The following is a 14,181-nucleotide window of genomic DNA, read 5'->3' on the forward strand; positions in this document are numbered from 1 at the left end:
TGAAAAGTGAAAGTGAAGTCGCTCAGTCATGTCCGACTCTTAGTGACCCCATGGACTGCAGCCCACCAGGGTCCTCTGTCCATGGGAGTTTCCAGGCAAGAGCACTGGAGTGGGGTGCCATCGCCTTCTCCGGGTAGGAAGGCTAGGGGTCTCCAAATGGGGAAAATAGGCTGCAAGCGTCAGACAACTTTTATCTCTTAAGCGATGGGAAGAAACAGACTACAAGTCAGGTTTTTTGCTTCCCTGGTGGCTCAGCTGGTAAAGGATCCCCCTATAATGCAGGAGACCCCGGTTTGATCCCTGGATTGGGAAGATCCCCTGGAGAAGGGAAAGGATACCCACTCCAGTATTCTGGCCTGGAGAATCCCATAAGGTTGTAAGAGTCGGACAAGACTGGGTGACTTTAAATGTAAATGCAGAAAGTAAGAGTTAAAAACTTAGTATCTAAGTTCTAGAACAGAAGCTTTCACAGTGTGGTCCCTGGGACCAGCAACATCAGTGTCATCGGGAACTTGTTGGAAATGTAAACGCTCGCACCCCAGACCTGCCCAATCTGCAGCTCTGAAGGGGGCCCAGCAGCGTGTGCTCCGAGAAGCCCTCCAGGTGATGCAAACGAGAGAGCCGTGCTCTAGAACAGGGGTCTCAGCCTCCAGGATCAGTGCCTGACGCTCGGCGGTGGAGCTGAGGCAACAGTAACAGAAATTACGCGCACAATCAACGTAATGCGCTGAGTCATCCCGACACCACCCCCCACCACGCATGGAAAACTTGTCTTCCACAAAACCAGTCCCTGGTGCCAGAAAGGGGGGAACCGCTGCTTGGAGTCCAGAGGCGTTTCTGCAAAACTCCTCTGGGGAGAAAAATCCCTCACAGTGTCTCTATCAAGCCTGGATCTCCCGGGAAAGCCAGGTGGCCAGGGGCCTGAGGACAAGGACGGAGTGTTTCTGGGGCACCTACAGCTCCAGGAATCGATGCCCTGGGAGGATCGATTTCCCGGGATGGTTGTCCGGGACGTCCTGAGTAACTGCCTTCTTCGGTGATTAACACTCCTGCAATCACAATTCCCTGAGACTGTGGCTCCAGTGATCCTTAAACATCAGTGCTCCTGGGGCATTAACTTTCTGGGGTATCAGCAATCCAATATCAAGAGTTGGAGACCAGCAGGAGGGAGCATCAATCTCCCGAGATGGAATTCCAATCCCCCTGAGTAGGCGGTCTGGCAGTGCCCATTTATTTCCAGGCTGTTTCTCTCTGGGTCCTGCGGGAGGCCCTTCCTTCCCACCCCATTTGCCACACAGGGCTTGTTCCCTTGCTTTTTCCTCCAGCCCCAGAGACTTGACGGAGAGGGCAATGGGGATTCTGCAGGTTCCAAAAAATGCTTCCTTCTTTGTCCCCCAAGTTGTTGACGGGCTCCTAATGGGATGGAGCGGGGTTGAGTGGCTGCCTGGTGAAACCGCAAGACTCCTCCTCGGGCCAGCTCTTAACGACGCTCCGATCAGAATGCCGGTTTCTCTGGGGCATGCCCGTTCTAGCTCTGGGTGGGGACAGGGAAGGTGAAGCCTCAGACTCTGGAACCGTAGCTCTGCAGGGCAAGGTTTGTACCTGGCTAGACCCATCAGAAGAGGCAGAAGATGGATAGGCAAGAAGCAGAGAGCCTGCGGCCTGGAGATGGGTTACCCTCTTGCCCACTGGCGAGGAGCCAGAGGTTTCAGCGGGAGAGAGGGCCTCCGGAGTCACCCCCTAAGTGCTGGCCCTAGAGGCTGGAAACCTCTGGCCCTGCACCCTAAGTGCTGCATGACCCTGGAAGCTCTCCTCTTCTCCAGGGTTCAGTGACCACATCTTTCAAAGGACAGAATGAGCCTGGATCGTTTCAGAGGCCCCTTCCAGGCTTCCAGTTTAATTCAATCCATCCAGTCCAGCTGTCGGCCTTCATTCAGCAAAAGTAATATGACCATCTTAAAGATGGAACAATTGAGGCTCAAAGAGGTGACATGACTTGCCCAAGGTCATGTGAGGAGTCAAGGACAAAGGGGAGAGCCAAGCCCTGGCCCTTGCCTCTAAAAAAGGACAGTCTCCTCTGGGGTGGGAGGCTTTTGAGGTTTAAATCTGAGCTCCCCCTTTATAGCTGTGTGACCCTGGACAAGTGACTTCCCTTCTCTGACCCTCAGTTTTCTGAGGACCTCTCAGAGGAGTCTCACATGAAGATAAAATAGTGACCATAAACATGTTTACAACCCTAACTTTGGGCCAGGTCCCATGCTAGGCATTTACACAGATGGATTCGTTTGTGTCTTGCCGTGGTGTTCAGCTGCTAAGTCGTGTCTGACTCTTTGCAATCCCAGGGACTGGAACATGCCGGGCTTTCCTGTCCCTCACTATCTCCTGGCATTTGCTCAAACTCATATCCATTGAGTCAATGATGCCATCTAACCATCTCATCCTCCATCGCTCCCTCCTCCTGCCTTCAATCTTTCCCAGCATCAGAGTCTTTTCCAGTGAGTGGGCTCTTCACATTAGGTGGCCAAAGTACTGGAGCTTCAGCTTCAGCATCAGTCCTGCCAATGAATATTCAGGCTGATTTCCTTCAGGATGGACTGGCTTGATCTCCTTGGTATCCAGGGACTCCCACGAGTCCTCTCCAGGCCCACAGTCTGAAAGCATCACTTCCTCAGCACTTAATCTTCTTCATGGTCCAGCTCTCACATTTGTACATGACTGCTGGGAAAACTGCAAGGTTTGACTATATAGACCATGAGCTACATACTGCTGCTATCGTTCAGAGTTCACAGAGGGGAAGTGGGCTCAGCAAAACCAAATTCCTTCATCCAAAGACACTGACTTTCTAGTGGTAGAGTCGGGGTTCCGCCAGATCCGTGCATCGAGCCACCCGGAAAAGCGCTCGGGGTTGGACCCATGTTACGCGCTTTAGCTGTTTCTCTCCCTCTGGCATCATTTGCACCACTTGATTTTCTTCACAACTGACGAGGGTCTCCCCTCTGTGGCAAGTGAACCAGCCAAAGTCAGCTGAGCAGGAGAGACTTCTTGGCGGGGGGCGGGGGGGGCGGATGGGGAACACCAGCCTCACTTCTCTGCAACCTGCGAGACAAGAGCGCTGGCAGCTCCACTGGTGCATGAGACCTTCCCTTTCATCACAACTGGGAGGGCAATGGGCCAGCAGCCACGAGGGTCCTGGGCGGCGACCTTCCCATGCGCTCCTATGTCCAGCGCCAGGCCCGGCGCAGGCTCCCATCTCTGCAGGCGCAAGCTCCCAGCCTGCCGGTGGCCCTTGCACAGACTCATAACCTCCACCCCAACAAACCTGGATGGAGAGCCAGCCCTCCCAGGGGAACGAAGCCACCGCCAGCATGGCGACAGAGGAACGTACCCAGTCGCCCCTGGAGCCCATCCAGCCCTGAGACTTCAAACCAGACACGCAGGGGAACAGTTCTGCAGAGAAGCCCTGGGCTTTGGGGAAATCTCGGGCAGTGGTCAGGCACCTGCAGCCATAGCTGGGGACGGGGACCGGAAGCCACCAGCAGGCGAGATCACAGTCTAAGAAGGGAAATCTGAGCCCTGCCTGCAGATAGACAAAGAAAGTGCCCCCCGCCCCCGGCCAGAGGTGTGCGGCAGCCCCAGAGTTGGCTGGGGCGAGATAAGTTTGTTAATTCCCCAGTCCAGCCCTATTCGGTTGTTCCGTCCTTAATTGCAATCAAGCGGGCTGGAGGCTGTGGCAAGGATGGGAGGGGCCTGGAGCTGAGCAGCGGGGACGCAGGAGGCAGCAGGGCATCTCAGGGACACCCCGACCCTTGGGCATGGCAGGAGGCTGCCAGGGGTGGGGGCCGCCCCAGCTGGGTTAGGTCCCCATTATGCATAGGAACCCAGCGCGTGTAGATGAAGGGGGCTCCAGTCCCAGCCCTGCCCCCCGGGCAAGCTCCCCCACCAGCCTGCACCTCCTTGTCTTCATCCGAACAGGGATCATAGTAATCTGCCTCAAACAGTTATCAAGAGATCAAATGAGACAATCGCTATGGAGCAGCGGGACTGCCCGGGGTCGTGGTGGTAAAGAATCCGCCTGCCAACGCAGGAGATGCAGGTTTGATCCCTGGGTTGGGAAGGTCCCCTGGAGAAGGACATAGAAACCCACTCCAGCATTCTTGCCTGGGAAATTCCATGGACGGAGGAGCCTGTTGGGCTACAGTCTGCCGTGGGGTTGCCAAGCGCCAGACACGACTGAGAGAGCAAGCTTGCACACAAGCAGGGGACACAGCCCCGCCTCGTGCCCTGGGTCAGTGAAGGTAAGCCCGCCTCGTGCCCTGGGTCAGTGAAGGTAAGCCCGCAGTACTTCTAAGTCAAGAACAGCATGATAGCACTGTTTTTTAAATAACAGCCTCCACAAAATGCCCATCTGATGGCTCTGAAGGGAGGCTGGTGCCTTTAAGATAGAAATCGATCCAGCCCTCGGCCAGGCCAAGGAAGAAGATCAATCCTTGGACACGTTAGGAGCGGGATTGATGGGGACCTGGGAGGTGTGATGAGTGGAGGCCGTGGGGACCAGGCCCTGACCCCAGTCGGGCCCCACAGGCTACTCCCTGCAGTGGGGCTCAGGGGGGGCACCCACAGGACCCTCAGGCCTGAGCTGTGACTCCGAGGCCTTTTTCCAAAGGAGCAGCTGGGAGCTAAAGCCCGTGCACCCACACACGCACACTCTGATTAGTGCCCACATCCCAGGGACAACTGCGAGTGGGGGGCGGATGGCAGCTCGCAGACTCCGTTCAGTTGCACTGCTGTTTACCGAGTACCCACCGCGTGCAGGGCCCTGGAGCCAGGAACGTGAGTGACAGCCCTGCCCTCTCGAGGGTTCAGGGCCCAGTCTCGGAAATAGATCTGCAGGAGGGAATCCGTGCTGTGGCGATGCAGACTTGAGAGCCCAGGAGCTGGAGCCCCAAGGAGGGCGCTCGCCCAGGCTAGTAGGCAGGGAGGAGGCCAGCCCTCTGCTGAGCCCTAGAGGTGAGCGTTAGGGAGAGAGGGGAAAGGCTTGTGGCCAGGGGCACAGCGTGAGAAAGCGTCAGGGGCGTGTGGACGGGCAGAAACCATCCGGCTGGAGGCCAGGGGAGGGGCCAGGTGTTATCCCTCGAGCAGTAGGGAGGGGAAAGCACCGAAAGCGTTTGGAGTTGGTTCTGGTCCTTCTCTCCATGGTGGGTATGAGTGGGGAGCAGGCACCCGGAGGAGGAAGCTGTCGTCCTGGGCTCCTGGAAGGCTCTGCGCCACCCTGGATTCTCGGGGGTGCAGATCCTCCGGAAGCTGCGTGAGCCCAGCGGGAACCCACAGGGCTGAAGGCCACCCTCCTGCAGCCGATTCTCCAGCCACAGGCCTGAGGCTGGAGTGGAAGGGAATCGTGTGGGTGAAATGGAGACTCAGTGCAGCCCCCGCCTATCCAGGCTGGCTGCGTGACCTGGGCACTCACTCCAGCGCACTGAGGATTCAGCTCTCATCACTGCAGCTACCCCCAGCCCCAGCCTTTCCCTTGGTCCGGGTGGGAAAAGGAGAAAGAAGGAAACTGACTTAAATCTAGTAAATGCCAACGCATTTAGAGGCAGGAAAGAGCCCGACGTGTGGGCGGCAAGAAACCATCCCTCGGGAGGCCAGGGGGAGGGGTCAAGGGATTCTCGGAGGTGCTGATTCTCTGAGATGCTCAAGACCCGCACTTCCTTTCATCACTCGAAAATTCCTCTCTACTAAATTGGCCATGTGACCTTGGGCTGGCCACGCCCCCACTCGGGACCTCATGCTATAAAATGCCATTGTCGGGACCTCTTGACTTTAAGGATTCATGTGTGTGCATGCTAAGTCACTTTAGTCGTGTCCAGCTCTTTGCGACCCCATGGACTGTACCCCGCCAGGCTCCTCTGTCCGTGAGATTCACCAGGCAAGAATACTGGAGTGGGTTGCCACTTCCTCCTCCAGGGATCTTCCCATTCCAGGGATCGAACCCATGTCCCTTAGTTCTCCTGCATTGACAGATGGGTTCTTAACCACTAGTGCCACCTGGGAAGCCCCCTTTAAGGGTTCATCCAGAGCTCAACAGTACAAACAGAACCATTTCCAAGTCAGAGTCCTGGCTCCTGGGCCGTGACACCTTAGGCAAGTGTCCCAAACTCTCCAGCCTTCATTTTCTTACGCAGGATTGAGTTAATAAGCCCCCAGCCACAAATGGGCGCAAATAAGACCGTTGATGCACAGTACCCAGCATGCCCTGGGCACACAGAGGCTTCTTCCTGCCTCTGTGGGGCTGGTTGTCCGTGTGGCTTCCTGGCAAGGAGCTGGCCTTCCTCCAGCCCAGACGGGCGCTGGTGGGGCTGGAGGAACTGGGCCTGCAGCAAGGACAGAGCAGCAGAGAGGCACACAGGCGCTGGCTGTTTGTTCAGGCATTCCGTTTGGAATGAATCTCCTTTCATCCCTGCAAGTGAAGTCTCCACGCTGGGCAGCTCGTCCGAGGTGAGTGTCTGCCGTGACTCGGGTACCCATTTATCACGCGGGCGTTTGATGGAATATTCCTCCTGGAGGAACTGCACTCCCAGACACTCCTCACGCTCCGCCAGGGTCTTTGAAACTTGACAGTAGGTTCTTTAAAGGGACCGGAGAGGCACGCTGCATCCCAATTTGCAGCTTTTGAACACGTCAACACTAATAGAGGTCACCGTTTCGGGGGACGCTGGCCCTTCCAGGAATAAATCAGCAGCTGGCGCCCCCGGCTGGCCGATCCTTTTGGCTCGCGTTTCCTTCTGGGCTGTGCCCCGGTGCTCGGGGTTGGAGGGGCGGGGAAGCAGACATGTCAGCACCTGCCCTGCTGGGCTTTGCGGGGAGACCTTGTCAGAAAGATGCCTTAGGGGTCCTCTGTCATCCTGGCCCTTCGGCCACGTTCGGGCAGGACGGCGGGATTTCAGGGCAGGATGCCAGAGAACACCACAGAGGGATTCTGGGATCTGGGCGCTGTGGGCAGGGATCAGGTTTTCTCTGGGGAAATCGAGGCCCAGGGACCATTTGAGTCTTGCCTGAAGCCCTACAGCCATTCAGGGACTCGGCTGAGTCTCAAAGTCCAGCCCAACCCAATCCAAAGTCTGACCTTGACCATCTACCAGGCTGCCTGTCAGAGGGCTCTGGGGTCAGAAAGCGGAAGAAATGAGGTTTCCTGACCTGTAGGCCCGCTGGCTATGATCCCCAGTGACCCTATTTCATTTCAGTATGGCCTTACCCTTCCTCCAGAGCAGAAGCAGGGGGCTGCTGCCCATCTGCCCACCGGCCACCTTCCCTGAGCCCGCCTCCCAGAGGAAAGCTCCAGGAGGAAGTCTGAAGGCAGCCTGGACGCTGGGCTTTGCGAGCAGCCCATCCTGGTTTTCCAGCCCTGCTCGGCTGTGTGCTAACTGTGTGGCTTTGGGCAAGTGCCTTGACTTCTCTGAGCCTCGGTTTGAAACATACCCTCAGCCTTAGTTTGAAAACACAGCCCCTCCAGCAGGGCCTCTGCAAGTCGTGGGACGGGGATCTAGGGTCCGTGTGGCCGCCGCCCACACTGCCCCCAGGCCCCTCTAACTGTTCTCCCAGCACTTCACTGTCAGCAATAATCCAGGCAGAGGACAGCCTGCCCCCTGCCGCGTTCAAAGCTCTGAACCGATGCTCAGAGGTACATCCCATGCCTCTGTCACTTCTGTTACTGATCGCTTCATCAATAGCGCTGCTTGTGTGAGGCCCGGGACGTGTCTGCTTCTGCCCCTACCTCCCTGGGTGGCCCTGGGCGAGTCATTTATCCTCCTGGATCGCAGAGCACAGAAGCTGGGAGGGAGGGACCTGGGCGATCATCAATCCAGGTCTTTCATTATATCAGTAAGAATCACAGCAAAACCCAAACCACCTAAGCAGCCGGGAGCAGACCAGTGCGCTGGCGCCTCTCCGCAGCCCTGCCTGCCAGCCCACAGCCAGCACCAGCCGCCAACCAACCACTCGAGTGATGCCACCCTGGACAGCCCAGCGCAGGCTAGCCCATCGCCACGCGCGTGACCCAGGCAAAAGCAGTGGCGGTCTCAGTGTTTCTCTGGGACTCTCCAGTTTTAGGGGCTTCTTCACCGCTCAGTTGGTAAAGAATCCGCCTGCAATGCAGGAGACCCCGGTTCGATTCCTTGGTTGGGAAGATCTGCTGGAGAAGGGATAGGCTACCCACTCCAGTATTCTTGGGCTTCCCTGTGGCTCAGCTGGTAAAGAATCCGCCCGCAATGCGGGAGACCTGGGTTCGATCCCTGGGTCGGGGAGATCCCCTTGAGAAGCGAAAGGCTACCCACTCCAGTGTTCTGGCCTGGAGAATCCCGTGGATGGTATAGTTCATGGGCTCGCAAAGAGTTGGGCACTATACTGAGTGACTTTGACTCACTTTGGTTTTAGCAGAGAAAAGTCTCACTTCCCATTAACATGCCTCCTCTCCCACCCCTAGACACCTCACCAAAAGCAGACGGAGCACAAAAACTAACCCATCAACTCAGAGTCAAAAGAAGCAGCAAGCAATGTTAGTTCTAAACCTCCAAGTTTAAGAGTTTTTTGTTATGTAGCCAGTGGATAACGAAACATGTGCCAAGCACCAGAGCTGGCCTTCAGTATAAGCGATAGTCTTCACACAGTCCTTCTGAGACAGTTTTATTACCCAATAAGTGAAGAACACGAGGCTCAGACATATCAAGGGATACCTCAAGGTTAGCCATTCAGAGAGCGGCAGAGCTGGTATTCAAACCTCAGTCTAACTCCAGCAGCTTAGCCACAGTTGTCATCACAAAAGCCCTGCGTGCTATTACTGCCATTTAGCAAATAGGAGGATAGCTGAGACAGGTGTGACTTCTCCAAGGCCACACAGCAAGTTCGTGCTAAGGCTGCATCCTCTGATACCCAAAGTTTAACAATAAAAATGTCTGTATCCGTCATCTCAGTCAGTTCAGTCGCTCAGTCGTGTCCGAATCTTTGCAACCCCGTGGACTGCAGCACGCCAGGCCTCCCTGTCCATCAACTCCCAGAGCCTACTCAAACTCATGTCCATTGAGTCAGTGATGCCATCCAACCATCTCACCCTCTGTCATCCCCTTCTCCCACCTTCAATCTTTCCCAGCATCAGGGTCTTTTCCAGTGAGTCAGTTCTTTGCATCAGGTGGCCAAAGTACTGGAGTTTCAGCTTCAGCATCAGTCCTTCCAATGAACATTCAGGACTGATCTCCTTTAGGATGGACTGGTTGGATCTCCTTGCAGTCCAAGGGACTCTCAAGAGTCTTCTCCAGCACCAGTCATCTAGGTCATAGCAAAGCTGTGTAACAGCGTAAAAACTCAGTGGCTTAAAACAAGGACGTATTTAGCTCATGAGTCTGTGGGTCAGTTGAGAGGCTCTGGTTTGGACTGGGCTCCTGCATCTGGGGTTTAGTTGGCTGGTGGTCAATCAACCGGGGCAACTCAGCTCCTCTTCACATGTCTCTCACCCTCTACCGGGCTAGCCTGGGTGTGTCCTCGTGACAAAGCAAAAGTGCAAAGGCGAACAAGCGGAAATGTACAAGAGCCCGCCTGGGAACTGGTGCGGTGTGGCTCGAGCCGCACCCCCCCCTGGTCCCAGGGGTCACAGGGCTAGACCAGGCGCTAGGGGTGGGGAGCTGGACTCTGCCTGCTGAGTAAGACCAGCTGCAGGATCTTACTGCAAAGGACAGAGGTGCAAGGAGTTGGTAGCACAGTCGGTTTATCTCATTAGAGTCTTTACCGCGTGCCAGGCAGTGTGCCTTACCTTGAACACTTGCTGTTTGTTTCTTGTCCCTTTCCTGTCGCTGAATTAGGTGCTGTCAGTATTATTAACCCCCATAATCCAGTTAGGGAAACTGAGTCCCGGGTCATACAGAAAGTAAGTGGCAGAGTCAGAGTTCACGGCTGGGTCTGTTTCACCCTTCACGCCTGAGCCACATCCGCTCACCCAGCGTCCTGCCGCCGCTCCAGCCCTCACAGTCCCGAGGGCCAGAGGCTGGGCTCTCTGAAGGCTCCCTCTGGAGTTAGGAGACCGTTTCTTCCCAGCCAGAAGTTTCTGCTGATGTGGCGGCGAGTTCTGCTCACAGAGATGAAAGCCCTTTGCCGGGCGAGGCAGCTCTGCTGACAAAGGACGGACCTCCTTTGGAGCTGGTCCTCCCGGCGGGGAGCCGGTGGGAGCCACGGCGGACGGCGGGGGGCTGCAGAGTGCAGCTGGTACTGGGCACGCAGACCGGGGCCGGGAGCCCACGGGCTCTACCTGCCCCGGGGGCCCAGGGCAGCACGTGTTTTGGAGACAAAGGCTGCCTGGCTACTGAGGCGCTAGAGGGGATCTAGGCCCCGGCTTCCGGTGCAGAGTGGGAAACTGAGGCTCAGAGACTTAGGGACGCACAGCCAGATGGAGGCCAGCTGGACCCCAGGCACTGCTCCTGCCTGGCGGTGACCCAGCTCTCCCCTGCGTCACTTCGGGGGCTCCCTGTGGGCTCCCCCTGAGAACAGGGCCCAGGAAAGGGGAGGTCCTCCCGAGCCTCACGTGGCAGGGGCTTCACATCCCCAGGGCAGTCAGGCCTCGGGGCATTCGGAGCCTGCTGAGCTATTTCCGCGTCTTTTCTTCAAGGAGATTCAGGGAACACGGGCTCATCGGCTCATCGGCAAACACCATTCATTACATCCACTGCTCCAGGAGCTCGGCTCGCCGAGGCAGATAACGCCCCTTATCTCAGCCTGGAGAGCGGGGCGGGGGAGGCCAGGAGTAGAGCCCTGCTCTGATGATAAGGGTTTCGAAGCACCAGCCTCCGCAGCAGTGAGCAAACGCAGCCCCAGGGGCACGCATGGCGTTTGCAAGGGGAACTTGACAACGTGGAGCCCCCAGCAGCGCAGAGGACGCGGGGACACACTCCCCTGGACGGTACGGCCTGCCTCCGTCGTCTCCATGGCAAACTGACCTGGTAGCTATGGCCGCGCCTCCACGGCCTTGCCTCTGCCCCGACCCCCGGGTGACCTTGAGCCTGTCAGGGGGCCTCCCTGGGCCTCCTCCCCACCTCCTCTATGAGGTTGTGGATAAAAGTAGGGGCTTTCAGAGGGATTTTTTGGGACCCATGGAATGGTCTCAGAGGCATTTCGAAGGTGCATGCTAAGTCACTTCAGTCGTGTCCGACCTTTTGGGACCCCATGGGCTGTAGCCTGCCGGTTTCCTCAGTCCATGGGATTCTCCAGGCAAGAACACTGGAGCGGGTTGCCATGCCCTCCCCCAGGGGATCTTCCCGACCCAGGGATGGAACCCGCGTCTCTTACGTCTCCTGCACTGGCCGACCTCCAGCCGCCCCTAGACCAGACTCCTTTCATCTCCGTGATGTGCTGTACGTCATGGAAGATGTTCCAACAAAGGACTTCACTCCTTTCAAGGAGCCTTGAAAGCCTGGACTAGGGCGTCACGAAGGTCCTTCTGGGAGTCTCGGGGGCTGAGGGTGGGGAGAGGGGAGGGGCTGCCTGATGGAGGAGGGGTGTCGGGGCTGAGAGCAGGCACGGCCCCACCCGCCGACCTCCCCGTCCCCCCTTTCTCACCTCCCCCCACCAGGGCCTCCGTCCCCTCCACCTCCCCCCGAACAGTCTACGGCCTCCTCCCACTAAGTGGTCTGGCCCCAGTGACGGGGACCGCAGGCAAGGCAGGAGAGCAGGGCGGGCAAGCCAGCAGCAGGAGCAGGGTCTCTGACTGCCCGGCCCAGCCCTACTCCATCCAGTGTGACCCGGGGCACCTGACTTCACCCGCGGAGCCTCCATCTCCTCCCCGCTGTGGGGGGAAGAGTATACGCCTCCCACATAGAACTGTGAGGTTCAGGTCGTCTGCACACTGCTTAACACGGGGCCCGGGACGGGACGGGTGGGCGTTCAGGAAGACCCAGCGCAACAGAAGCCTAGCTGAGTTTGTTACCTGGAGACCGTGGTCAGAGCGGGGGACGCCCAAGGCCCGTGGGCTTGGGGAGGGGCGTGGAAGGAGCAGGTGAGATGCTGGTGCTGCAGACCCCCGGCGGAGCTCCACGGGCCCACTCCCCCACTCCAAGCCCCAGCCCTTCTCCGGCACCACTCCAGCAGCCTCACCCAGCGGCACTTCACGGTACCCAGGGTGCCAGCCTCCCACCTCTGGCCCCTCTTCTGAAGCTGCAGCAGGGCCCACACACACAACCAGCCATGCAGGGGAGCCTAAAGCCCTGGGGACGGGAGCCAGTGGGGGGTGTTTGCCTCTGTCCTCAGAGAAGCGTTTCCCACGTCCCCCCAGAAGGTTCCAGCAGCAGAACCCGGCCCCCAGAGTGCCAGAAGCCAACCTGGGTGGCGCTCACCTGCTTCTGTACACTGCCTCCCTGGCCCCTGGGATTGGACCCCAAACAAACTGCCTCACCCAGCCTCTCTCAGAGCCTGATTGCCGGGAGGGGGTCCAAGCTGAGACAAGTGCTCCAGGAGACGAGTCTCTGCAGTGATGAGCCCATGGGTGCTGTTTGGAAGGCTTTTGGGGAGTCTGCTGGGGTGACCCCAGGGCCCACCACCAGCCACCTCGCGCCTGCAGGAGGTGGGGAGCTGAGCTGGGAGCCCCAGCGGAGTGTCTTCCCCCCCAGAGAGGGTCATCGTCCCTGTGGGCAAGACTTCACAAGGCCTGGAGGAGGAGGGAGGGAAGAAAGGTTGGAGCCCTAAGCAGTCGTTAGGGCTCAGGAGGAGACAAGAGGACCCACGCCCTCACCCCCAGGGGCCCATACTCACCAGGAGTACGAGGAAGCTCATGGAGGATTCCTGCAAAACCCTGGGTCAACTTCCGCAGGAGGCACCACAGCATCAGAAGTACCAGGGCCCGAGGCCTAGCATGAAAGGGGCAGGGACAGAGAAGGCGGGAGAGCTGTGGGCACTCAAGGCAGACAGGCCAGTCGAGCGCCAGGCTGTGCTGCGTGGCTTCAGGCAGGGGGCCCACCTCTCTGAGCCCCCCACCCCCCGCACGGCGGTGCTGTTGGTGTTCAGGCACTCAGTTGTGTCTGACTCTGCAGCCCCATGGACTGCAGCACGCCAGGCCTCCCTGTCCGTCACCATCTCCCGGAGTTCACTCAGACTCACGTCCATCGCATTGGTGATGCCATCCAGACATCTCATCTGCTGTCGTCCCCTCTCCTCCTGCTCTCAGTCCTTCCCAGCATCATGAGGTGACCAAAGTACTGGAGTTTCAGCCTCAGCATCAGTCCTTCCAATGAACACCCAGGACTGATCTCCTTTAGGACGGACTGGTTGGATCTCCTTGCAGTCCAAGGGGCTCTCAAGAGTCTTCTCCAACACCACAGTTCAAAAGCATCAGTTCTTCGGCACTCAGCTTTCTTTATAGTCCAACTCTCACATCCATACATGACCACTGGAAAAACCATAGCCTTGACTAGACGGACCTTAGTCGGCAAAGTGATGTCTCTGCTTGTAATAAGCTATCGAGGTTTGTCACGGCTTTCCTTCTAAGGAGCAAGCGGCTTCTCGTTTCGTGACTGCGATCACTGCCCACAGTGATTTTGGAGCCACATCTCCACTGGGTTGCAGTGAGGGCCAAATGGAGTCAAGGCTGTGAAGGGTCAGGGTGGTGCCAAGTGCGTGGGAAACACTCACGGGCTTTGGCCAAGGCTGTGTGCAGACTTCATACGTTTTTATCTCAACAGTCAGGGAAGGCGCCATCATAGCCCTTTTCTAAATGTGAGTCCTAGACTCGGAGAGCACAAGGGATTTGTCCCAAAACACACAGCTGCTGGCAGGCAGAGCTGCGGTTTCAGCTGGACTCTGTGTGATTACAGAGCTCATCAGCTGACAGCCGAAGCGGATTTATCCCTGCCACCGTCCCTTCTCGCTTACGCGGTCCCTTTGAAAGAACCCCCTCAGGAAGTTCCGACAACAGCTGAGCCGTCGGGATGCCTCAGATGACGGCACACAGGTTCCTCAGTGTGGCACTCACGGAGCCCGCGCTTCCGCCCAGTGGTCCTTAGCCCCATGGTATCCCCAGCCCTGGCTCTGTCCCTCGAGGGCCTGGTAGGGTCTAGAACCCTGAGACATGGGCCATCCGTCCTATTCACATCCCTGATGGCGTGGAATGAGCTTACGCCAGTTGGGGTTCAACCCCAAGCTGCCCCTAGCTGG

At 57.7% G+C, this 14,181-nt stretch overlaps 1 long non-coding RNA gene across 1 annotated transcript; it reads right to left on the reverse strand.

Moving 5' to 3' along the window:
• Positions 1 to 8,654: 8,654 nt before the first annotated feature.
• LOC121818792 (uncharacterized) lies at positions 8,655 to 12,880 on the reverse strand. The gene is made up of 2 exons (XR_006058913.1): positions 12,784 to 12,880; positions 8,655 to 12,679 (listed from the first exon to the last, which is right to left on the reverse strand). It is a non-coding gene; the product is annotated as an uncharacterized LOC121818792 (long non-coding RNA).
• Between the last annotated feature and the right edge of the window lie 1,301 nt (positions 12,881 to 14,181).

This window comes from Ovis aries, chromosome 2 (genome assembly GCF_016772045.2).
Source record: "Ovis aries strain OAR_USU_Benz2616 breed Rambouillet chromosome 2, ARS-UI_Ramb_v3.0, whole genome shotgun sequence".
In the NCBI taxonomy this organism is placed as follows: domain Eukaryota; kingdom Metazoa; phylum Chordata; class Mammalia; order Artiodactyla; family Bovidae; genus Ovis; species Ovis aries.